General features: G+C 30.6%; 1 protein-coding gene across 1 annotated transcript in view; it reads left to right on the forward strand.

The window, feature by feature from the left end:
* The window catches only part of cpx (synaptic transmission protein complexin), a 129072-nt gene that overhangs the window by 74590 nt on the left and 28538 nt on the right, over positions 1-25944 (forward strand). The window lies entirely within an intron of this gene.

Here is a 25944-nt window from a genome sequence, read left to right on the forward strand (position 1 = left end):
TACACAGTATTGAAGGTTTCAACACTTTATTAAACGCGTTCGTCGATGCCAATTTCTGATGGAAGCTTAATTTAACTTAACTTTGTTAAACAAGATAGATATTTGTATTTTTCAGTTGTTACGATTTATGGAAATTGCTTAACTAGATATGTTTTCACAAGTATTTCAGAAAATCAATAAAAAATTATATTATATGCATGCATTCTGAGTAAACCAATAAGAACTACTGTACCTATAACTCGTTATATTTATTGATTCTATTAAAAAAAAGTTCTATTCTCTTCGTTAAAAAAATCAAAATGCATTCATTTGACGTGTTCCATTAAATGCAATGTATTTCATAGAAAAAATTTTTTTATAAAATCAATAAATAACAAGTTATTTCAAATGGCAGTTTTTATTCACTCACCCTATATAATCGTGCCTTCACCTAACTCGATAATTCTGGTATACATACTGTCAATCTTGCTCGTGTCGCACACACTTGGCGTGAGACATTACATTGTCTCGTGATAATTATATTATCCTTATACATATATTAAATATTTATATTATATATATATTTATAAATATAATATATAAAGCTCTCCTATACATATAATCTAGTGACGCAATAAAAATATAGAATAATTTAATATTTTTTACAGGAACTCACATAAATTGCGCATTACAACAAGTTTTGACAATTAGATTATTTCATTGTTTCCGTTATTACGTTGTACTAATGAATGCAATGTGACCTTAATTAACAAACGCATTTAACGAGTATGTACTGTGTCACGGCATGTAACTTTCTGTACATTTTTCCTAAATATTTGTGCACCTGACTGTGCCAAATTGGTTTGTGTTAATTAATAAATATGCTTAATAAATCGATTTTCATTAGTTTTCTTCACATTTGATTAATGTCGCTGTAAAGTTCGTTGTTAAATTAGATTTGTTAAGCAGAGTTCACTGTTATTCTTGAACTATGATTGATTCGTCGCGTTTGTTAGATAATATCCAAATCTATATAAATATATTCAAGCAATCTCTTTTCCATCATATGGCCCATTTTCAGAAAAGTAAGGCAATTCCACTAGATATTTCAAAGAGAAGAGATTGCATCAGAATTAGGTTGGGAGAACCTTTTAAGTTCAAATCGTAAAATAACTTTGGACGACCAATATGCAAATCATCCATCGTCGAGATGAATTCTGACGGATAGTCAGAAGGTTAGCGCCTTCGGCGGAAGAAAGAAGGGGTATGAGAAAAGGCCACGAGGGGACCGAAGACCCTATCAGCCGTCAAACTCGACGCCCATTAATCTTAGTCGTGTGCAAACATCGATTCCACTTTGTACTTGAATACATAATACTCGTGTTAAACTACTTAACTTTTTACATCCTTCTTAGCTAGATAATCGGAATATATTGCTGATTTTTGCGATTGCATATGTACTTCCTTTAGTAGATATTTACATACAATATATTTCATCAGTTATTAAAAGTTACCAAATACGTGATATTAAGCTGTAAATTTTCGACTCACTCCATTTTCATGTTTTTACATGTTAGTTATTATAATTCCTTAGTTTCTTACATTATTGGTTTCAATATTTTTTTTATATGATTCTGGATATGATAATAATGCTCATTAGTTTGGACTTTAACAAAATTCTTACATTCCGACTTTCTCATCGTCTTAGATGTATCGATCCTTCTATAAACTCTCTCAATATTTCTCAGCTAACATACACAGACTACGTTATGTACAGAAGGAAGCCCCTGTCTAATGCTCTTATGTAGCACGTAATCACACTGTAATCTACTTCGAGAAGACCCACTGCTACTTTCTAGATATCTCATTCTTTTTTTAAAGTTGTAGATCTTCGGCGAGAAAGAAAAAAGTGTGATTGAAAATACACGATAAAAAAACAAGTAAATATTAGAAAAAAAAATTTTAATACAAAAATAAAAGAAGGCGGATTTTTCTAACAACACACACACATTTTGTAAATATTTTTTCCTAAGTTTCATGTATTTAAGATGCGTTGTACAATAGTCCATAATAAATGATCTGTATTTTTCATGAGTATAAATCTCTGCTAGAACTAACGAGAAGTCTCGCTGGAATTGCAATAAATTATCAGCATGATACCTTTTCTCCAAGTGTCATATTGTCTTTTATATTTAAAGTGTATTAAAATTGGTAATTATTGGAATTTCGTTTTCAAATTACATATATTGTTAGAACCTGAGTAGTACTAATGGGAAACTTTGCAGACGACCTATGTATATATATATATATATATATATATATATACTCTTTCTCCGCTATAATGTAATCAATTACATCCTAATTGTCTATTGAAACTATAAGCGAATGTGATATATTAAAATGATTGAAAAATAACATTAATTAAAAATATGTCAACGGAATGTGAGATCACGAATATTGTTATGTTTAATTATTCGCGTAATCTGGAATTTTACTTTTATGGAAATCAGTTTGCTTCTACAAAAAATTTCAAGCGGCATATCATGATTTCATTTTTGCAACTTTATTATCATTATCACTTTATAAAAACAAAACGTTAACATATTAATTATAAAACTTAAAATTTTTTTAATTTTAGCAACAAAAAGGATGTATACATTTGTTGTGATAGAAAACAAATATTATTTCTGTATTATGAATGTTTTCGTATAAAAGAGCAACACAAAAAGAACAGCATGATTTTTATTTACTTTTTATTTATATTTTTAGTTATTATCTGCGTAAAAACTGGTGTTCATTTTTAATATCTCATAAAATTAGTTCTAGTTTCACTTTACCTAATTCAATTTACTTTAAAGTAGGGCAAGTAGATAGACAGCCATTAACGATTTATGAAGAAATTTATATTTAAATTCTTAAATGAAATAACTTAAGTCTCTTAGATCGCGTAATCATTTATAGTAAACAATAGAATTTTACGTGCAATATCTCAGCTACTACGCTCGATCGCTGAATAAATGTATCGACGCACAACACGCGAAATATATTCGCGATACTCCAGTTCGCCGTGTTGCCACGAGCATCGATCTTTCGTGGAAGCGAGCTCGTTTTGTGGGCAATTTGTATCTTTGAATTATTTCGGCGTCGTGCCGCTGGCAGCTAAGTTCACAGCAGCCATTACAAGAAGATAATACGGACGTTCCAACGAGGCCCAATCGAGATTTCGCAGAGCGATCATTTGTCAACTGACTATTCCGTTTTACAGTAATTTACCAGTACAATCTTTCTGATTTGGAATACATTCAATTTGTGGTCCTGTATGATTAACATCTGTATAATAGTTGAAATATTTCTTCATTAGTTTATTAATATAACACAACTTTTTATCGAATACATTTCTTACACTTAATATTTTAATAATTATTATATTATTTTTATATGTATTTTGGATTTATAGAGAAATAAATCTATATAAATTATCTGTAAATCACACAAAAAGAGTTTCAATCATTCTATATGAAGAATATTTTGATCTATTTAAATTTAGATCAAAGTAAGAAATATTTTTCACTAACAATACACTTTTATAATGTTTCATTATTAAATATAACAATTTTCTGTTCATCAATCTATAGGTTAATTGTGTCAATTTACTAGAATTAATTAATATCTATTTACTTACGGCAGTATTAGTATTTACTTTAGCAGTATTAATTTCTCTTTTTTTATTATACATTAATTATCTAATACAAATTGTGTATTTTTGGCTGTTAATCAAACAGTTAAAAAATATATGGAAGTGTGTATTGGATGAGAAAAAAGAAAAACGGAAAGCATCCGATTTAGGTTGCGTGAGTATGCTTGAGCTAGGTACTCGAAATTAATCCGTCGAGAAAAGAGCTCAACGTGATTCATGAATCACGATTAAGCGACTAGAAATGCGACATCTGTTTTATCACCATTACAGCAAAATTCTCTTTAGAGCGGCAAAAGAAAATGTCGTTTGCGTATTACTTCAGATACTATTTGATTGATATTTTATCCGAAGAGTTCTGAGAGTTTTTCCAACAGAGAAATATTGCTGGATAAAATATGCAAACGAGAAAAAGAAACTTATTCCAAAAGAGATAAAATTAATTTTGATAAATTTAGGCAAATTTTATGTTTGAAGTTCAATAATAAAATCTATTCGTAAAATTAATTTTTGTTAAATTATATACGAATAAGTTGTATGATATTTCATGAAGGTGTCAAAGTGCAGAGAACAAAGCAAAGTTGGGTCAGATCGAAGCACGATAAAAATGAAGTTCATATATCGATATACCGATGATCTCAAAACAGGAGACAATAAGACACAAAAATTTCATGATTTTGTAGGCAGAGAAGGATAAGACGTCGAAATGAGAAAAAGGAAAGACGAGGGTGAGGAGAATAGGGGCGATAGGAAAAGAGAGGCAATGGAAGTGGATGTATATATATGTATGCGCGCGCGTGCGTGTGTAACACTGGTTACCATTTATGTTACCCTAGGGTGAGATTCCAATTTTGCTTCTTTTTTTGCATGGATGCTGCACTCTTGCAGAGTTTCTCCTCGATTCGCAGCAGTCTCTCGTTAGCATTCGTAGAAAGTCGTTTGTGACCGCAATGAGTTAGCAAAAAACCTTACGTAGGATGTCTTATAAACAAATAGCACTGTTTTGATAATGTTTGATTATGTGAGGATGTTTTTGGAAATTATTTTATCAGATACGGTACATTCTGATTGAGATTTTATTATTCTACTTCTAGAATTTGAGCGTTTATTAGAATTTAAATAAATCTGAGTGTTTACGTATTGTATTTTAAACTATTTTATATGTACATGTGTGTGTATATGTTACATAGAAAATAAGTAGTAAAGTTGGAAGCATTACACATATGTACTAGCTCAGTTTGTAACAAGGATTATTAACTCATATAATACCATTGCTCAATTCGGTGCCTCATTCCTACCATCGTGAGTCACTAGAACCCGTTCATGTTTTCACCTATTTAAAAGGATTAAAAAATCTCTAAAAATTCACAAACATACATTCAACTTTCTAGAATAATTGTTTAAACTTCATTTTGGAAAATAACAAAATGTAGTATAAGTTATAATTACCGAAAGATTCATAAGTTAGGAAAAAGTAAGGAATTGTTCGGTCACTAGTGACCTATGATAGTAAGGTACGGATTAAAAATATTAAAATACGAATATCTGCAACTTGAGAATAAAGTTAGATAAGAAAAATGTTTTTCATCATTTTCTATGTTAATTCATCCCGAAATTACGCCCATGTATATGTAATACACAGATATCAGTGTGTGACGCGGACGTACTTTGGAAAATATGTTGCTTTGATATAAAACATTGCTATAATTTATAAAAAAATAAGATAACTTTATAATGTATTTTTGATAATTCTGATGATTTTATACTATTTTATTCTTCTACTTAACAAAAGCATCTAATGAAAGTTGTATTCTTGTGTTGTTTCAGGTGAGTCTCATGCTCTACTATTGTACAAAATTCAGAAGAGGAAGGGTGTTCGAAAAATAAATCTGTAAGTTAGCGATATAGAAAAGTAGGCTAAGCCATAGAATTTCAGATTAGCAGCATCGAAAGAACCCTTTGTGGCAGATTACGGAATAATACCGGCGTTAACCTTTCGACATACTATATGCTCAACGATCGATAGAGCTGTCCCTCTTCGATGTAGATAAAATAATATATTAATGAAATCCGGCATGGTGCAGCTCACTCAGAAGAGTTTTCACTGTCTGCCTTGAATTTTCGTAGGAAAAGGATACGAGTAATTTAAAAAATATAGTCACGTGATCTTGACAGATTGGATTTTCAAATTTCCATTTTTTGTAAATCCTTTTGAATTATTTAATACTCGTTATTCAATATTATGAAGATATCATCAATTGTCTCTAATTTTACTGAATTCTTAACATAATTGAAAATATGATATGCAATATTATGTATATACATATATACATCTAATAACTAATAATTATCTTAATCCTTTTTGGCATTTAATGTATATTTCTTCGAAACTCTATCCAAAACTTTATATTCCAGTTTGTAAACCAGTAACTTTGTATTCGTATGATTTAACGAAATGCACATTACAGAGTACAGTCTAAGTTTCCATTCTACGCTTCGAAACGAGCGGATAATCGTAATCCCGACTAACGGAGCGAGCGATATATCAACTCGACACTAACGCGATAATTAACGATGACTTATGGAGAAGGTCGCCGCGTGTACGCAGGTACAATGAACGAAGCAATTAACGTTGGAGTAGAACTACTGGCCATGTTGTCGTTAGTTCCAAAATGAACTTTGTTAGTTCCTAATTAAATGGAACAGATCAAATCTTTTGTATTATTGAACTTACATTCTATTAATTTGGAAAATGGAAACCTTATTTATCGGAATAAATTAATATTATTTATTTTATTAGCGTTTCCTGTATAATTTCTCAAGAGAGAATTGTATAGCTATAGTTCTTCTCTCTTGTCATTCTGTTAAAGAAGTTGGAAAAAATGTGGATTATACTCCCTTTTTTTGCGCCTCAGGGAGAAGTTAAAAAATCTTGAACCTATAGGTGGCTTATAGGAAAAACACTACTCATCTTCTTTTTTATGTATAAACGAGATTGTAATTTCTTATTAAACTAACACTGTCCAAATATATGGAATTGCGTCCCTAGGTGTCACTTATTTTTTTTCACGCTCTGCTTTTTTTCATTTTTCTTTTGTTTTATATTTTATATTTTATGAATATAAGTCAATCTTGTTAATAAATTATGGACTCTCTATATCTTCTTGCTGCGTTTTATTCTTTAGTATTTTACTATTAAATTTTCATTTCATGAATTATTTAGTACGTAGTATAATAATTATTTTCGGTTTTAAAATCTTCTTTCTAAAAAAACTCATTTCGTTCTCAACTTTGAATTGTTGGCGTGCGCGCGTACTTGTATTCGCGCCCTTGTATGCTTCAAACGGTCAAAACGTATACAACCAACTATAAAACTTTTCCGGTTTAAGGGAGGAAGGGGAAGAGGAGGAGGAGGCGTTTTATTCCGAACAGTATATAACACTGCACAGTAGCAACGCAGTCTCCGATACAAAGTTGTATATAGTTGCAACGCAAGAGAAGAAGAAATAGGAATGGAGGGAAACAGAAAGAATAGACCGATATTATAAGCTTTGTTCCATTCATGATGTACGTATGGGATACTCATACATGGATATGATGTACGTTTGATTAAAAATATGATTCGAATAAAAACAATTTCCGCGCACGTTTTTCTAAAGTTAATTTTTTAGATATTTAGACCCGTTAAATCTTTTAGATATTGTATTTTAAATATAAATCTTTTAGATATATTGTGTTTTAAATATAAACATTATTATTTGACCTCGTCTAAACTATAACATAAAAATAAATTAATTAATTAATATTTATATGAAAAAACGGAACCAATTAGTAATTACCAATTGCTCACGTATTTCGCATTTGCAGTACGTATTTATTCGGAAAATATCTCTAATGATAAATCGACATGTTTTTATAGATTACTTGATTTCTAAACATGGTTTTATTTGTTCTTAATTAAAATGACTGTAGAAAGAAGAGCTCATTTAAAAACTTAACAGTTTTTAAATATGTATTACATTAATTATACAATAATAAGCTAGAAAGAAGATTGTTATATGAATAAATCAATTATGTAAGAAGAAGCGTCAACTACGATCAAAGTTATATAAATGTTGGAATAATAATTCCATACGTCATTTGTTTTAAATACATTTATTTCAGATACGTATATATATGACTGCGCTGCAATTACTTTCGGACTTGCTATACAATTACAAACTAATAATAATGATGTCACTAGATACGATACGTAAAAAATACTATAAATATGATATTAATATGATATAACAATACAAAAACTATGATAAATTAGATCAAAAATTGATATAATTAATAAATTGAAAAAATTAATTATTATAAATCTAAAGATACCATGTAAAATACATTACAAGATATTTTTTAAAGTTTGTTTCAATATTATTTTTAAGAATACTATTCTTAAAATATATTATCTCTAAAAATAAGTGTAGTCTCTCGTAAATTTCATATTTTTTAATCAAACTTTTCTTTTAGTTAAACCGAATCTATATAATGACGAGAAAAATTGTAATATTTCGTTGTGTTACATTGTGCGACCCGCATTCGAAAATTTTTTTGTGCTCGTGAAAATTCCACAAAAGGAAATTTGTTAAAATTTATTTCCCGCATGCGGTAAGCTACCCACGCATTCACACGCACAGACAGCACGTATATAGGTACTAATGGATGAGGGCATTCTATCGTTTAATGAAGAAGATTGTATGTGTTCTATAGATGATATCAATAAATTAAACGGGAATTGTTAGAGCTCATTGCATTTTATTTAATAAGATGCTATTTAATGTATAAAATGAATTTTTTGGACAATAACTGGATATACTTTTGCCAATTTTCTGTTTTTCTAGCTGCAATTTCCCATTTCTCTCAAGAACAAAATTTCGTGCCATATAAACTAATGGTGGCGTGCCTAACTATGTATAAACATGTTCGTGCACTAGTAAACTCCCATAATCCATGAACGTAATTTGAAACTGCAGAACTTTGTAACTGGAATGCCAGGTTAACCGAAAGGTTACTAGGTTGTCGATTGTTCGGAAAATGAACTTTCAGTTTTCCCTTTATTGCTATATATGATGGACACATCAGATAATTTAAATGTAACGAAAATCCAAAATCTGTCTTTTAGATCTCAAAAGCCGAATAGAATAATTTCCAGCTTCTATATGAATGTTATTGAATGAGCGCGCAGGTCGCTTTAATTACGTGCTTCTTCGTATATCTTTGAATTAAATTAACGCAGAGTGTATAATTTAATCTGACTGTTGCCTTGTTGCCGCCTTGCATTTAATGACATCCAATTCTACAATGGGAATTAACGCGTACAATGGTGGAATAACTTGTACCGAATGTTGGCTGGAAATGGGAAGGGGTAAAACAGTATCGTTATACTGCTATGTAGATATATATCATCGTTATCTGAGCATACGTAAAGCATGTGTGTATCGAGCGTGGGAATGAAATACTACCAGCGAGAGATAGCGAAAGAGGAAATCTATTCCAATGAAATTATCCTAGACAATAGGTCTCTTCCAACGAGTCGAATACCATCGATACAGTCGATTAAGAGATCTGTCCGATATACAATTTAATTAAATTTTTAACAGATATGTTTAAATTAGTGCTATATCCGTGTGATATATATGTATAGAAAGAAAATTCTCACTATTTTTTAGCTTTAAAGTAATAGTCAAAGAGTTGTTTCAAATTTTAAAAAGCTAAATTTTTAATTGATTCTATTCAAAATAACTTGCTTTTTATATGAAATATATATCAATGTATAATCATTTACAATGCCTATTAATCTGAGTTCTTTAATTAGAGCTTGTTCAAAATTAATTAAATTAACTGAATGAAACTATAGACTTCTTTGACAATTTTAGTTATTAAAACTTTGCATTTAGTCTATATTTTATTTTACAAAATAGATATTACTACTATTAAGCAACGACGTTATGAATCTGGAAAGATTTTGAAATTAATAGGATACGTACGTCCGAAAGCTACACGATATTTTCACTATCTTCGTAATAATCTCTGTTCCAGTTTACTTAGTTTGTTTAAAGCTAAACCGTATGAATAGATCTTAACTCAGTCAGACGCAAGTTCACACAGAGAACATCAGATCCTAACCGGAGTTAACCGTCTCAGACTGACTACCTTTCTCATAATGGATTTAACTTGCGAAACCTGGACAAGGTTCGTTTCTCCACGATCTTCATGGAGAATCATCGGCAAACGCCACGATAGCTAATTAGTCGTTTCTGTTCTTGAAATATCCAATCAGAAGATGGGAAATGTTTTGTCCGCAGCGAAACGTCGCGTCTTCGCGCTCAATTCGTTCTGTATTGTTGAGAGCGCCGTGAGATGCATTGTTCTCGCTGATGGAAATGTGATTTAACTGGTAACCAATGAGGAGAATTGTCTTCAACATCGTCCTCAATAAATACATTCACTAACTCTCGCTAGCGCGGGTGAGTGAGGAAAGAGAAGGGAGAGAGAAGCATTGTGACAATCTTGATCCAATTAGGAAGCGAGCTTAGTAATCAGATAAAGAAGAACAGATAGGAGAGATTAGCTCCCGAGATCTTATATAGTAAATATAATTTACTAACGTATGTATAATAATAAAAACTATAGTATAAAAATAGACCTAATATTTAAAAATAAATCTCGGCTAACATCTTCCCATTCTTCATGCTCGCGTGAAGAATCTTATACATTCACTAAAACAGGAATCCGTTAATGAGCACTAGTAGCGAAGTTTCATGCCACTGAGAACGTCATGCAAAAATAGCAAAATGAAAGAGATCGGTGTTTCGCCGACGGGAAAATTCCAGAAAAATACGCGCGCGGGTATTGCCTGCAAGCACAGCGTATTTCTCTCGCTTCGTGTAGGATTCTTCCGTTCCTTCAGGGCGAATCTTGAAAAATTGAAATCGCGAATTGTCAAAGACATTTCCTTAAAGATCCACTTTATGGCTGCGTAAATGTAGTCATAAGATTTCATCATATTTATTGGTGATTCGAGAAGATTGCTGTTTTATTTTCTTTTTGATCCCATCAAATGATTCGTAAATGCTGCTTTTACTAGTCAAATAATTGTTATTTATCGGATAAAATCGTCCCCCGCCTTTCGATAATCCGAAATATAGCTTTCCAATAAATATCTTTCGATATTTAACTGAACAGCATACGGCTTGTTGGTTAGAAAAAAAATGTATACGAGTAAAACTGAGCGCGGAAACGGAATGAGAAATTCAATAGTGAAAAATGAACGTTTGCATTGTGAACGTGGAAAAACTCGAATAAAAGTGTAAACAATTCAATCGTTTTCGAAAATGTACCTGAATTAAAAACTAACAGAAACCACATTGAATATTGTGTACATAAAAAATTTCGAGTACATAGAAATATATTCTTTCTCTATAAATCTCTGAAGTTGATTTTTGCATAAATGAAAATTTATTTATTTGTCAGCTTGGCAGTTTTCATATTATTAATTTAATCTTATTGAGAAGAAAAATTAAACATAGATCTTTAATTAAACACACAACATTAAACTTGAAATCACTGACATATAAAATTGTCATATAAAAATATTTTCGAGATAACTCTCTCATATATATTAGCACCATATTAGAAATATTATGTACTATCAACGCAACTACCACTTCCGCACATTATTACATCACGCGTATAATATAGTTACGTTATCACATTGGAGAATAATGGAGAAATGGAGTAGTTGTGAAATTACTCACGGATATGGTAACTGTGAATCGATTTAACGGGATGTAAAATAAAGATAGCGAGAAAGAGCTGTTAGAAAATACTCCAGAGAGTGAATTTTGTACCAGTTTCAATCTGTGAATATTTGATTTCAAATCATCATTATATATATAGTTTTTACATAAGTTCTTTAATCTAAAAAATCTAAAATTAAGAATGTTCCTATTCTCATAGAAAAAGGAATAATAAAAAAAAGACATGAGTGACGTAATCGTAGCAAAGACGTTATTAATAAAATTGTTTTTATTAAAATATATATTATATGCACAATGACAAGCTATATTTAAAAAGATTATAAAGATATTTATTATTTTTTTATTTTAACGTCAACGTTTATATGTTATTTCATATAAACTTACTTTCTAAATTCTTTGAAATGGAATTTCACTCTGAAAAGAGAAAATTCTGCCACTCTTGAAAAAGAGTGGCAGAATTTTTAATCCTCAAGAGTGAGATATCATTCTTTAGAATGAGATTCCGCTTCAAAGAATTTAGAAAGTATGTTAAGTAACAGAATATCAAATACTTTATTGAAAAATCAATTTCAAGAGTTACACATTGTAAAATAATGAGTAAAATTGGCTCTTAATATATACAATATAGCTAAAATTTCATTTTCAATAATCATCGCAATGTTCACTTTCCGAAACAACACGAAAATAAAATTGAAGATCAGCGTATTAACAGTTTTTTCATTTTTCTATTATTCAATTGTCAATTTTTTGTTATAACTCCCCACATTCAAAAAGTTTGCTAATTTAATTTAGTATTATATTACTAAACTGTAATTCATTGCTACTATAATGTTTTCACATGCAAATAATTTGTAAATTTAATATGTGAAATAATATTTATGTGAAAACCACTTGTGGTTACGATATATTTACATTATTATATATCGAATATGGATTTTTGACATTGCAACAGATACTCTTCGTATTGAATATTTTATGCTGGACAATATATTGCGATTAGTTTCAAAAAGTTGTTATTTCCGGGAGGGAATGCGGTTTATTTCGGTAAAATTTATACACATTGTGGTAGCTTTAACTTTATCCTTGGTTAATCCGTTCATCAGCGTATCGTATTGCTGACCCAGAAACAAGGCAAACATTACATCGAGTTTAAATCTCATATTCCGAACTCGACGCGGCGGATGTACTTTATTAGATTACAAACGCAAGCGCTAATATTTGCAATTGTATTTCGAGGATTCGACGACAATCCGAAGATGGCAATTCCGTTAATTAATGCATATCATCTTATGCGTTAATTAATGCAATATTATATGCTTATTTAACATAATTATTTAACATAATTTGTACTTTTAATTCTTTTTTCAGATATAGACTTATTTAAATTAGGAAATTATGAAATAACAAAATTTTTTCTAACTTCTGAAAAATATGTAAATACTGTATGTGTGTGATTGAATACATATAACTGTAACATATTTGGATCGTATAACATTTGAATATTGCCTTTATTGTATTCATGTATTGATATAAATTCTCTCTCCTCGTCTCTAATACACGCACATACGAGGGTCGTTTGAAAAGTTTTGAGCCTAACACAGAAACAAGTATTTTTTCGGTCAAAATTCAGTTTTATTTTTCAACATAGTCTCCTTTTAAGCCGATACACTTTTCCCAGCGACACTCCAATCCCTTTAACCCATTCAAATAATAATTGGCGTCTTGTTCTGCAAAATAGGTTTCTACGGATGTAATCCACTGTTTTGACTGTTTCTTCGTCTCAGGAGTGAAGTAGTGGATTTAAGTTTTATCAACAGTTATTAATCGACGCAAAAAATCCGACTCGTTTCGCTTAAACCGCTCCAACAAAGCCTCAGAAATGTATATTCGACTTTTTTCCATTTTTACGAAATCACTGACATCGACAGGCACAAATGACTGTCAAACAACAACTGAACGTCCGCAATGCCTACAATTTTCACAGGTATCAATATTTCACAGGTCTTTCAAAGCATGTACGATTGTACCAGAATGGTTTTGATGAGTAATATAAACATAATGCTATCTTTATGTTGAGGCTCAAAATTTTTTAAACGACCCTCGTACACACTATACACATATATGTACGTTTATAACATTGAATTTCGGGATACTAACTAAATATTGTTATTTCAAATATCTCTTTTCCTCTTGATATTCAAAAAATATTATACGATATTTCAATACTGTGTGTGGAATCTATTAATGATTTTTTAAACCAGTTATTCGCTATTCACGATCTTTGTTTTGTTGAAAGAGCATTAGGTATTTTTTAATTAAAGAAGAATATTATTCTATTACTTGATTTTTTTCATTGCTTGAACGAGAAAAGAAATTTAACACGAATAATCAAGCAAATCTTTATTTAAATTAATTTCTGAAATGTTGAATTTTTTATTGCTTCGGTAAAAATCCGTTATCTGTAAATTCTCACTAAATATTCACATATAAAATTAATGTAGTCTATTTATTTGTATCTTGGCATTAGCACGTATATTAAATTTGTTATTTTAGTTCGTAGCCCCCTACTCAACATACTTTTTTATTTAATTTTATTACTTGAGCCATATTACATTATGTATTTTAATACACGCGGGCATGATGAAGCGTTGATTCTCAAGAAATTTTTTCAATTCATCTTTTCTTTCATTAGAAATTCCTTTGGCATTAACTTTAAATTAGTAATATAATTTGCTTTTGTATCTTGACCGTCATATATCATATATGTTTAACATTGATAATGACCCGATCGGGGTCGAAACGTCTGTTCATTTTAATGTAGTCTATTTATTTGTATCTTGGCATTAGTACGTATATTAAATTTGTTATTTTGGCTCGTAGCCCTTCTCAACATACTTTTATTTAATTTTATTACTTGAGCCATATTATAATACATTATGTATTCACATTCATATTGAACGTGTCGAACTATATTCTCTTTATAAGTAATAACTGCCCGTCTCTTTTTCCAGATGTATTCTTGATTTAGTTAAATACCTTTGCCATCAGGTGGCGAAATCGGTAATTTCTTGAAGCGTTCGAACTCGTAAGTGCGAGGAATACATTTAATTTTACAAAATCGTTTCCTCCGATAGTGGAAACGAGGAGAAGGCGGAGGAAAAGGATCTCTCGTAATTACCATTTAAAGGCCAGGTTCGTAGTAGCTGAGTAACCCCTTTGTCGCGCACAAATTGCGAACCAATAAAATTCAGAACCAATTCGCAGAGAAGTCCTTGCTTATTTAACTTGCAAAAATATCTCTGTTCGCCGATATTCGATTACTATCTATTTTGGAATGCTCTTTTTGAGAGTATCATATATTATATTTTTCTCTAATTCTTTCAATAATTGACACGATATTCTTATATTCTATACTAACTGCATTTTTTCTGTTCTGCCTATTCTTTTCTGAACATGTAAATCAATTTTTATTTGTTAAAAATCTGATATCATGTTATTTAAAAAAATTATAATATATTTTATATATATAATGTATATATACCTATTAATAATACCAAATCATAAAATAAGACTTATTAAGATAAAGTTTACTTGGATTTGTTTATGAAGTTTTTTTATCTTAAAAAATTCATTTAAATTAGTCGCAGAAATATTAGATGTATAATTTCATTCTTGGCTCCTACAGTACCTATTCAAATTTAAATTTTTTTCTACTGTATAGTCGTTTTAAAGCGCATTCTTCAACTTTAAAACTATGTATAATAATTGACGGTTGTTGCCGATATGATCTCAAAATAGAATAGTGAAAGCGATGTCGTTCGAAAAGCAACATTTAAGACACTGCCTCCTTTTCGCATTTCAACTGAAGAAAAATTCTCGGCGAGGAGCTAAGGAAATGATTTGCTCGATCTTAAGTGAAAATGCTGTGTCTTGTAGTACTTGTAAAAAGTGGTTTCAAAAATTTCGGGATGGCAATTTCAATCTTCAAAATGAAGAACGCCCTCTGGACAACCAAAAAAGATTGAAGACGAAGAATTGGAACAGCTTTTAGAGGAAAATCCTTGTCAGACTCAAGAAGCTTGAAAGACTGAAAGACTATTCGCTTGTACGTAAAAAAACAACATATTTTCGTTAAAAAGGCCAAGAATTAAGTTGTACATACACCTAATAGAAATAATATCAAATATATATCAAAATCTTTTTTCTAGTTAAATTTATTTACTTATTTTCTTTTATTTATCCAGCCATATTTATTCTCTATTCATGCTTCTTTTTATTCCTATTTTATCGAAGGAGAGTTATCCTTCATCAGTTTAAATGGATCTTTTCGGATTTCTAGTGAAATGTATGAACACGAAAGGAAGAAAAGAATAAAGTGATGGAAAGGAAGTGTGAGAAAAAGCGCGAGCCATCGCTTTCAATTCCTCTGCAAATTAATGTCCAATTCGACGGCTTTATCTCACGAGTAGATATATTTCTTTCATTGAGAAATTCCGGCAAGTTTCCGTAATGGGATTAACGGCCTCATTATGTGTCAAATGCAAATTGAGTATTCGAAAATAGAATCTGAGTAGTCAATAGAACTCTAGTGATAATGTTATGTTATATGAACTTACTCAAATTAAAGTCTCAATGTGGTTAAAATGTAATATTTTATATTTTATATATTATAATAACACAATTCTAATTATATTGTGATTATATCAAACTTTAGACAAAATTATAATTCTGTCAACGTACATGTAATGGAACACGTTTTCAAATAATCTTAAAATAATTGCGTAATAATGGAATAATCGCACACGTATTAAAACAATATAAAATAAAAATAAATTTAATACCGAATGAAAATTATATACTATTTCGTTGTATTTAAAAATAGCGATATCGAGTAAAGATGAAGAAAAATTGATATCAATTGGAAATTGTGTTGCAATGTGATCAATTTTTATAACGCTGTTAGATTATATTTATAACTGAGTGAATTATATTTGAAATATGATTAATTTTTATCACGCTGTTAGATTATATCTATACATGAGTGGATTATATTTGAATTGTATCAAAAGGATTGAAAGGAACAGAATTGCTGTGAGGGAAATAAATAAAATTTTCGTGCCGAAATCGATCTGCGTCAAAGGAGAAATCTGTTGGGAAAATAATCGAAGTGACGGCGTATGGATCAGCCAATCGAGCACGACGTTTATCGTGGTGGTCCAGAAAATATAATTTATCGTTTGATTCGTCCACTCAAGCGTGTGGACGCGTATAAGTGGCATATATCCGCATGGGCTGTCGCATAAGCTATCGCGTTTCCACAGGAATGAACGAAAGCGCCTTAATATCGCTATAACAAAACGCATCATTCACAATAAACGTGACGCACCGCGCGCGCAACACACATAAAGAACCATAATACGTTAACTAGACTCAAGAAGCAAATGTAGCGACACGGCGTTGCGACGTTGGCGACAACGTTAAATACCCATTGCTGAGGTTTATATCGCCTCAAGTGAGTGGAAGATTTGTTGTTATGGCGATTACACTAGGTTCTGCTACGAGAGGATAAGACGAAAATCTTCCTAGCTGCATTCGTGAGGTTCTATCATATTTTTTTTTTTTTCGTTGCTATTTAATGCAATTAACTAACTAATTAAAATTATTTTCTCTTTTTCTTTTATGCAAAGGAAAAAATTCGGTATCAAGAAAATAGTGAAATCTTTCCAGATTTGTATTCCTATTGGGACAGAATACTCTGTTTTCTTCTTTTTTATCATTTCTTTTTACTTTGCGTCTTTTGTCATATATTTGTGTATCACTCTAATTTTTTAAACACATTTATATCAACTTTCTATTCTTATTGTACGATTATAAGCCAATTGTATCAAATACATCATTTTGGAAAAAAAACTATGCATTTTTAGTACTTAGTTTTTCGTAAATTTTTCTGTTAAATTGTTTTACTTCAACTCTGTATACGTATAAATAGCGATTTATATGATAACACAATATTATAATACAAATAGTTATCTAAATGAACTCACGTTATCCTGAGCTGGTAGATTCCAGTGATGCAATCGAACGAACGAACGAAGCCCCACCAACGCGCAGTGTCACCATCGATATCCGCAGTGCCGTTGTTGGCATCCAGCCAAAATCTATCCTTCGCTTCCACACCCCGCTACGTACTTTGTAAATCGAGGTTACCCGGGCTTCTAGCGACGCGCCCCTTTATTGTCCGAGTTTTCGGGCCGTAATCCGACATAAGGTCAAGATTGCACTCATTGCACAAACCTAAATAGCCAAATCTATAATATATCGAAAACTGATTTTGCAAAGTGTTTACCACAAATATGAATAAGATGACAGATTATGATGGCAGATTGATGCAGAAACTAAAGAATATCTACTATTTCAGTAGCAATTTAAATAATACATTCTATATTTAAATAATTGCGAAAACAGATTCTGCTCGGACGGATTCTGCTGATATATGATCTGCTATCCGATTATGTCAGCAAACATGTGCTGGCAGAACATGAACGTAATGCGAATATATAGGTAATTGACATAACTTTGCCATGATATTCTGCTAAAATTTATTTGCGAACTGCTAGTATGCTGCCACCATTTTGCTCACTGCACTGGGGGAATTTTTTTGAAATATTTTTGATTGCATAAGTATTATACAAATTTGGAATTATTATCTATTAGTATAAAAAATGTGATTTTAGATGGGTGATATTAAGTAAAGTAATTATTTATTTTATAATTATTATTAATACGATCTTTTTATTTTGAATCATGAAGATATATATTTCTCCATTAATACTTGCTTAATCTAATTAAAACTTAATTTAATCTATATTAGTCTACGTATGCTATAAAGGTAAAACACCAATGTGTCGTACTATGCCATAACAAGCAACATATGTATGTTTACCGTGAGACTAGCATACTAATTAGTTGATATTGGAGTTAACATGCATTGATCGCAAGCAATAAATTAAGAGCTTGTAACCTGATTTTGGTTAATCAATTTGGTCAATATAGTTTATCTTTTTTAACATCTGGTAGATTTTGCACCGTGTATCGTTATTTCGACAATCGAGATAACACCACGGCTCAGAGAAATATTTGGAATATTCCAATGATTTAAATAGATTTGTTTGAATCAAGTCGAGTTAGATTAAATTGAATGGGATTGGTTAGCTTTAGATCATAATCAAAAACTGTTCAAATTAAAACTACAAAATTAACCAACGACACAAATGTTATATCCAAATTTATTGAAAATTTAAATGTTAAGCTTGTTCATACTGTAATTGTTTAACTTTACAGTCAACTTATTCAATTCTTTATATACATACTTCTGTTATAAAACATGTAAAAACAAATGTTTCTCCTATTTCTTTTCGGATCAAAGGAAAATGGCAGTTTCCTATGGTATCTCCTTATCTCTTCCTTTATCGCCGCACAGGATTTTCTCACGAGAATTTATGGAGCGGGACGATGAAAACTATCCATCTTTCTTCACGACTTGGCAAACGGGCTTTGTGCGATAACGTCCCCTGGATCACAGGAGTTATCGCCAGATGTTGATTGGCCTCTGTCATTTTTATCCAGGGAGTTTTTTGTTCGTCATATTGTTATGACATCATTGTTGAAAAGATAAATATATTGTTTCGCGTCGAGAGAGAGAGAGAATATAGTGCGATATCACAGATCTCTATAAAAGATAAAACAAGCATATCGCGCGAACATATATTATCTGAATAACTAGATTCCTTATCAAAAAAATATATGACTGAAGTTAATGTATTTTTTATAATGTTAAAAAAGAAAAAGATTTTTAGTATAGATATATATGTTTAATTGAAATGTAATTAATTAATTTTTAATCAATTAATGAAAGGTCGATACGGTAACTGGATGAATAACAAAAATTCATATGAAAAATTGGTAGATGTAAAAAAAAATTTCCAATTGTAATAATTGTTTTAAAAGTAATATTGAATATTAATATTTGTGAATACAATCTGATTGAATATGAACGTAATTTGTGTTTAAATATTATTAAAAGATAATTAAACAATTATCTTAAATAAATTTAATCACGACATTAAAAAAAAGTTTATAGAATATAAAATATAAATCTTATTTTATATATATATATATCTAATACTTTTCTCCTGTACAACTATTATCATGTATGTAATACGTGCGAAAGTAGTTGGAAGGAAGAACAGTATTTATCGATATGTGATATCGCGAAAACAGATCGTCCATACCGTTATGGACAAAATACGAAGACAACGGACGAGAAAGAGATGGGTGAGAAAGATATGGAAATAGTTTCCTTAAAGATGGCGATGCGGCGAAAAGATTTGCGAAGAAAGAAGTCGTTAGAGGGAAAAGTGATAAAGGAATTCTAGCAGGAACTTTGCATAACGTCCTACGTGGAAGTAGAAAGAAGCATGAAAAATATGGACATGGTGTTAGATGGCTTAATTTCTGCTGTAATACACGGAAAATGCGATGCTTTCAACACAAGAAAATCTTTTCGAAATAAAGATTTAGTTTAAAGTCTGTGTTTAACACTGCTTCTCTAGATAATAAATTTTGACTTCAGCGCGGGAATTATTAAGTAAATATTATGCTGTATAATATGAAACTAGGAACGCGGAAGTTGCTTCATTTTGTATGGATAATTTCTTCTCGTATTAAATTGATGGTCGACATTATCTTGTTTCAAAGGACTTCATATCGTGTATATATCGAGATTTGCTTTGTGTAGATTGGACATGCGGGCTGATAACAATATATTCACTTGTTAGATTAAGTAGCAATTAGCTCTTTCTAATCTGGGTCCCCTTGAAGCTGTACCAGCCAACGTACTCTTATCTAAGCCAGTATAACCCTCAAAACGGCCCTTCTCCTAATCCTCATTATCGCGTTAGACCTTCGAAATCTTCTGCTGAGAAAACATATGGCAATTTGGACACAATGTTGAGAAAGCTAATCTTATTAACTTTCTACATGATAATACAACTTTGAGGCCCCTTAAGCAATTTATTACTGAACAATCAGTACAAAGTGCTGTTATAGCGTGGTATATTGGTATATGAGAGAAGAGACAGGAATGATAAAATATCAAAATAATTTTAACTTCTATATTTAAGAAACATTTTATTTACATGAAATTTATTAAAACTGTAACTTCAGATTTTTAATCTATCAAAGGATTATCGAAATAATTCTGTTTAGAAATATTTGTTAATTTTAAAAATCATATAGCCTTTTAAAATATTACTGTTTTTACTAAAAATTCAAGCTATTAGTTTTAAATAAAAAATTATGTACTTCCAAATTTTCAATTTGTCTTTGGTAAGTTTCCCATATATATCTTTTTATAGCATGTGTTGCTATAAAATATAGTTAAGAAATTAAATAATAAAAGATGCTTTAATTATTTAGTAGTCTTTAATGCAGATAATATGCTTTTCTCTATATTGGACCAAAAGCGTTAACAAGAGGAGTGCTTCACTTAGACTTTTGATATATGGATGCACATTTAGAGGCGATTCCATTAGAATCCTACGAGAAATTCTCTTTGATGATGTATTACAAATGCGATTTCTGAAGTAAAAGCTGCGATAGCGTAAGGGAATAAGAATGGAATAGGTGAGGCAGAGGGTGAGAACTTAGGTAGTATATGCGCTTTATGATCATGGATATATTCCATTTTCGTCTTTCGCCACTTTATCCGTCCGCTTCGGATAAGGCTAGCTAAGTACATTTGATTGTAAGCTGCCCAGCCAGGTTTAAGGCTGATTTACAGCCGGGTGGTAGCTTTACTCGCACGCACGTGAGTCGACTGTATGTGGTTTCTATTCTCAAGCGCTTGAGCCGTTATTAACTTCACACGCGGCGCAACGCGATTCTTTTATTCAGCCATTTTCACCGAACTGCTCTTTTTGTTCCTGTCTTTTACTTATTACACTTTCGTGTATTCTATTATAAATAGGTATATACTTAGTTTATTGTATATAATTGTAGTGGTTCTTTTTCAATTTATTTTATGTCAAGTTTTTTGATTATTCTATATATAAAATATGTATATTTCTATCTTGTCATTTTATATCATAAGTATTTTATTTAATAAATAATTTAATAATTGTTGCATTCTAAGTTGATCTACACGTCAATATTTTCTTTTCATACGATACACATGTTTATAAAAAAAAAATATAGTGAAGAGTAACATAGATGTTCCTTGAATCTTCTTAAGGTTCTTCCAACAATGTGAAATTTTCGATTATAGTTTACAACCTGAGTCCACAGTAGAATTTTTTATCATTTCTCTCTCTCTCTCTCTCTCGAACTATAAAAATTAAAAATAAATCTTATTTAAAATTCATAATAAAAAAATTGACTGTACCTTAAAAGACCCCGCATTGCCAGTGGAAGATTGTTTGTATGATTGAGTGTGATTAATTGATCTTTTTAACTTATTGTTATAGTATAAGTATCATAAAGAGATACAGTAAGAGAGTATATTTCTATATCTCTTTGTTTGAAACCTTTACAAGATTTCGATATAAATATTTTATTTATTTTAGTCGATTTGTTCGTTTGATAAGAAATTATACAACTTCACTTATAATCTGTATTTAATTTAATTCTTTTTTCATTTACGAAATAATAAACGAAGTAAAATTAAAACTGGCAATTTGTTTGAACAAGATGTGTTTGATCGGGTTACGTTAGTAAGAAAGTATCGAAATTCAAAAGAGAAAACCTCCTTCGAAGTACAAAAGGAAGGAATTGAAGAGGCAAAAGTTCAGAGTAAATGACGAAGGAGGATGCGGGAGAGAAAAGTGAATGAGTTGGAAGTGAGAAAAAGAGAAGTAACGATAATTAGACGGATGATTGAGCCCTCCCTAAGAGAGATGATCCTGACTAGAAGTAGTTGGAGAGACTTGCAGGCGTGGTAAGAGGTGAATAGTTTTCGACGTTCAATCCTAAACATGAAATTACTTGGACGCTTTTATTTAGACGTCGATAGAACAAATAGCTTCGAAGGAATTAGTAGTCGCGCAAAAAAGCGTACGATGAGGATTAACGATTAACGATTAGATCATGCGCTATTAGCGACGACATAGAGGAGCCGATTAAGCCTACAGAATGTGTCAATCTCGCATGTGGGTGGCCGCATCACATTAACGTCAAAACCTGTCGCCTCTCTACATCCCTGCGAAAACCACAAGCGAATGGTGCTATGTGCTAGCACATAAATTAATTTACATGACATTGACACACAGTTAATATTCAACTTTTTATAATTTTATTATAAGCAGTTAATAATATAATTTCAATATTTATATATAATAATTTATAATTTTTTCGACAAAATTAGAAGAAAAAGAGAGAGAAAAGGGAGAGGAAGATGTTATATGTGTAAAGGTTGAGTTATTAATAATGTGTAATTTATATAACCTACAGAATAATCTCAACGTGAACAACAGCTATTTAAAATAAAAACACAGACAGAGTAAAATCAACGATACAATATTTCCTTTACAATCAAGAGACATTGTGATATCATTATTTTACAATCAAACGAAGAAACGTATGTCTCGAGGCGTGAATTGCCGAGAATACATTCTCATAGCACAGGCGATGCTGTTGGCATCCAGTACCCTTTACGAGCCTTATCAGCAACCATGCGTTTAACTTAAGCTCGTTGCCACGTCACATAGATTGTTGTTGTCCACTAATTCGCTATTATTAATACCGATAATAACGTAAATTTACGAGACAAAAATCATATAGAATTTAAAAAAAATAATTGTTCTATTTCCTATCAAGATACAACTGAAAAAATTTTTTGTTAAAATTAAAAAAAAAAGAATCGGACATTATACATATACATGATGACATTTTATGAATAGTAAAGTGTGCCTTACGCACAGCAAACTTCGTTTGTCTTTATATTTATTAAACTTTTATTGTATAATCGGGAATATTATACCATTCAGGAAATTTGTACTATTTTTATATATATTAATACATTTAATATACTTGACTAATATATTAATCGAGTTTTTTTTCTTTACGAAAATAGAGATTTGAGAAATTATTATTTATAAACATTAATAATAATAAACATTAATTATATATAAAAATAATAAACATTAATTTTAAAAATAAATTATATATAGAAATAATAAACATTAATTATGTATAGAAATGGAAGAGTAAATTTCCTACAGAGATATTTAAATGTAAACGTATTAGATATTGTATTAATTAATCATCGAATTCTTAATTTAATGAATTTAATTGCTCATACAAACATTGTGTGATGGGTGAGAGGAGAACGTAGTCCACGCATCGTCGTGGTCAGACTGCAGACAGTCTGCTGCCAATCATTATATCTCTGGCATGCGAACATACCACTGTGTGCGAAACGGGGTATGCGAGAGGGTCAGGGGATGCTGGTTCTGCTGGTCGATGAGGGAATATGGCAGCGGCAAGGGATGTGACGAGAGTGGTCGACGAGAGCACGCTCTTGGGAATGAGGGGGGTGACAAAGGGCGAGCACTATATTGGCATACCAACGGTGTGGGCGATATAGGAATACTTCAAGAACAACTTTATAGCGCGAAAGCCTGCCGACTCGAGATTCCTCCCTCGGAGATTGCCTACCTTCCTTCCTTCCTTCACTAGTGCGCAAAGATGAATACAAGCCGTGAGCTAGCGAACTCTCCCTGAGTATTAATATGGAACAAACATACGCTGGAGTAACGTTAAAAAAGGTAGAAAATTTAAGACGGTTTATAATGCAACTTCCTGATCTTTAATAAAATTAGGAATTGATTCTTAATCTTGTTAATTATGCAAAAGACGTATTTTTAAATCAATTTCGACGAAATTTACGTAATTGCATCTATAGATACATATATAGTAATTGAATTACTTAAAGAATTAATTATCTCATAAATTAGATTTAATTAGATTTTATAATCTAATTATAATTAGAATTAACTGTCTTATAAGAAAAATGCAATAATTTATCATTTTAGCGATTTGTGTCATTTAATGCATTTTTATATAATGCTCTCAAAAACTCATATATTTTAAGTAGAAGAAAGTTACCGATATCAACCGATACCACTTCGGTTTTAAACAATATTTCTTAAACAAAAGGTAAAAATAAAACTTTAAAAACATAAGTACGAACTAAAAAGTGTCTTCTATCAGATAATATAAGCAGTTTTTATAATACTGTTTGCAATTTTGCAATAATTAATTTTTTTGTAAGATAAGCAAAAATAAGCGTTTGACAAAATAGGCTCCAAAACTGTAAGCAGTAATGTTACGTAGGCAGTAATGTTACGTATTCCTATTTTTTTTCTTTTACAGAAATTATGTGTATTTATAAAGTACCTACAAGTGAATGTATATATATAAGATTTTCCAGAATCTTTTCACTTCGTTATGAAACATTTTTGTTGAATTATATGTATTTACTTTATGCTGTTCTGTAAAATGCAAATATGTAACGCGATGGTTTTTCAAAAGTTTTTCCATATATACACGATTGCCTTCAACTTCAATAGAACTATTTGATACTATAAAGCAACATTATAAAGATTAAGTTAGCTCATGGTCTGTTTTACAGACAGATGTGGCGGTTTACGCTGCACCCTAATTTTTTATTTAAAATCATATTATGAAAAAATTATATATAAGAGAAAAAATAATATTAATAAAACCGATTTAGGAAATTACAAGTATTTAAAACGACGTAATATTATCAATAATATAGTCACTATTATTTAAACTACGCAATTTGCAAAAGAAAATCGTAAGAATTTTATTTTCCCGTTCGTCGAATTCGTTTTTAGCTGATTTGGTATAGAAACAAGCCACAAATATACGAATTATGAGTTTGTACTTCTTTAATTAGCTAAACAGATCATGATTTTTTATTAGTATTAATAAAGTGCAATAGTTAGTTTATGAGAAATAAGGGGAGAAATAATATCGCTTTAGGAGACCTATGTATTGGCGACTTTCCTCTAATAAGAATTAACGTATTTTAATATATTTTAAGAATTAAGAATACACAAAATAAAAAAGCGCTGAGATATTGCGCTTTATTGCGTAAATCGCGTGCTTGAGCTGCAGAAATTTATGCACGGCATCTTGACGGAGTTTTATTAATGTTGTTATTTCGCGCGATGCTTCATATTATATTATTAATAATTTTTCTTATTAATTGAGATAATTTTATCATATCTCTATCTACTAAATATTTTGTTGAAATTGGTAAAACGTTCACGCGCGTCTGACCAAATCTCGGCATGTTCCATTGTTATAATACTAACACACGTGTGTATATAAAGCCACGTGCACATGTCGGAATTCTCGAACGCAATCAAACGCAACGCATTTGAC

The sequence above is a fragment of the Mycetomoellerius zeteki genome, unplaced genomic scaffold, assembly GCF_001594055.1.
Source record: "Mycetomoellerius zeteki isolate Tzet28-1 unplaced genomic scaffold, Tzet1.0 scaffold98, whole genome shotgun sequence".
NCBI lineage: Eukaryota > Metazoa > Arthropoda > Insecta > Hymenoptera > Formicidae > Mycetomoellerius > Mycetomoellerius zeteki.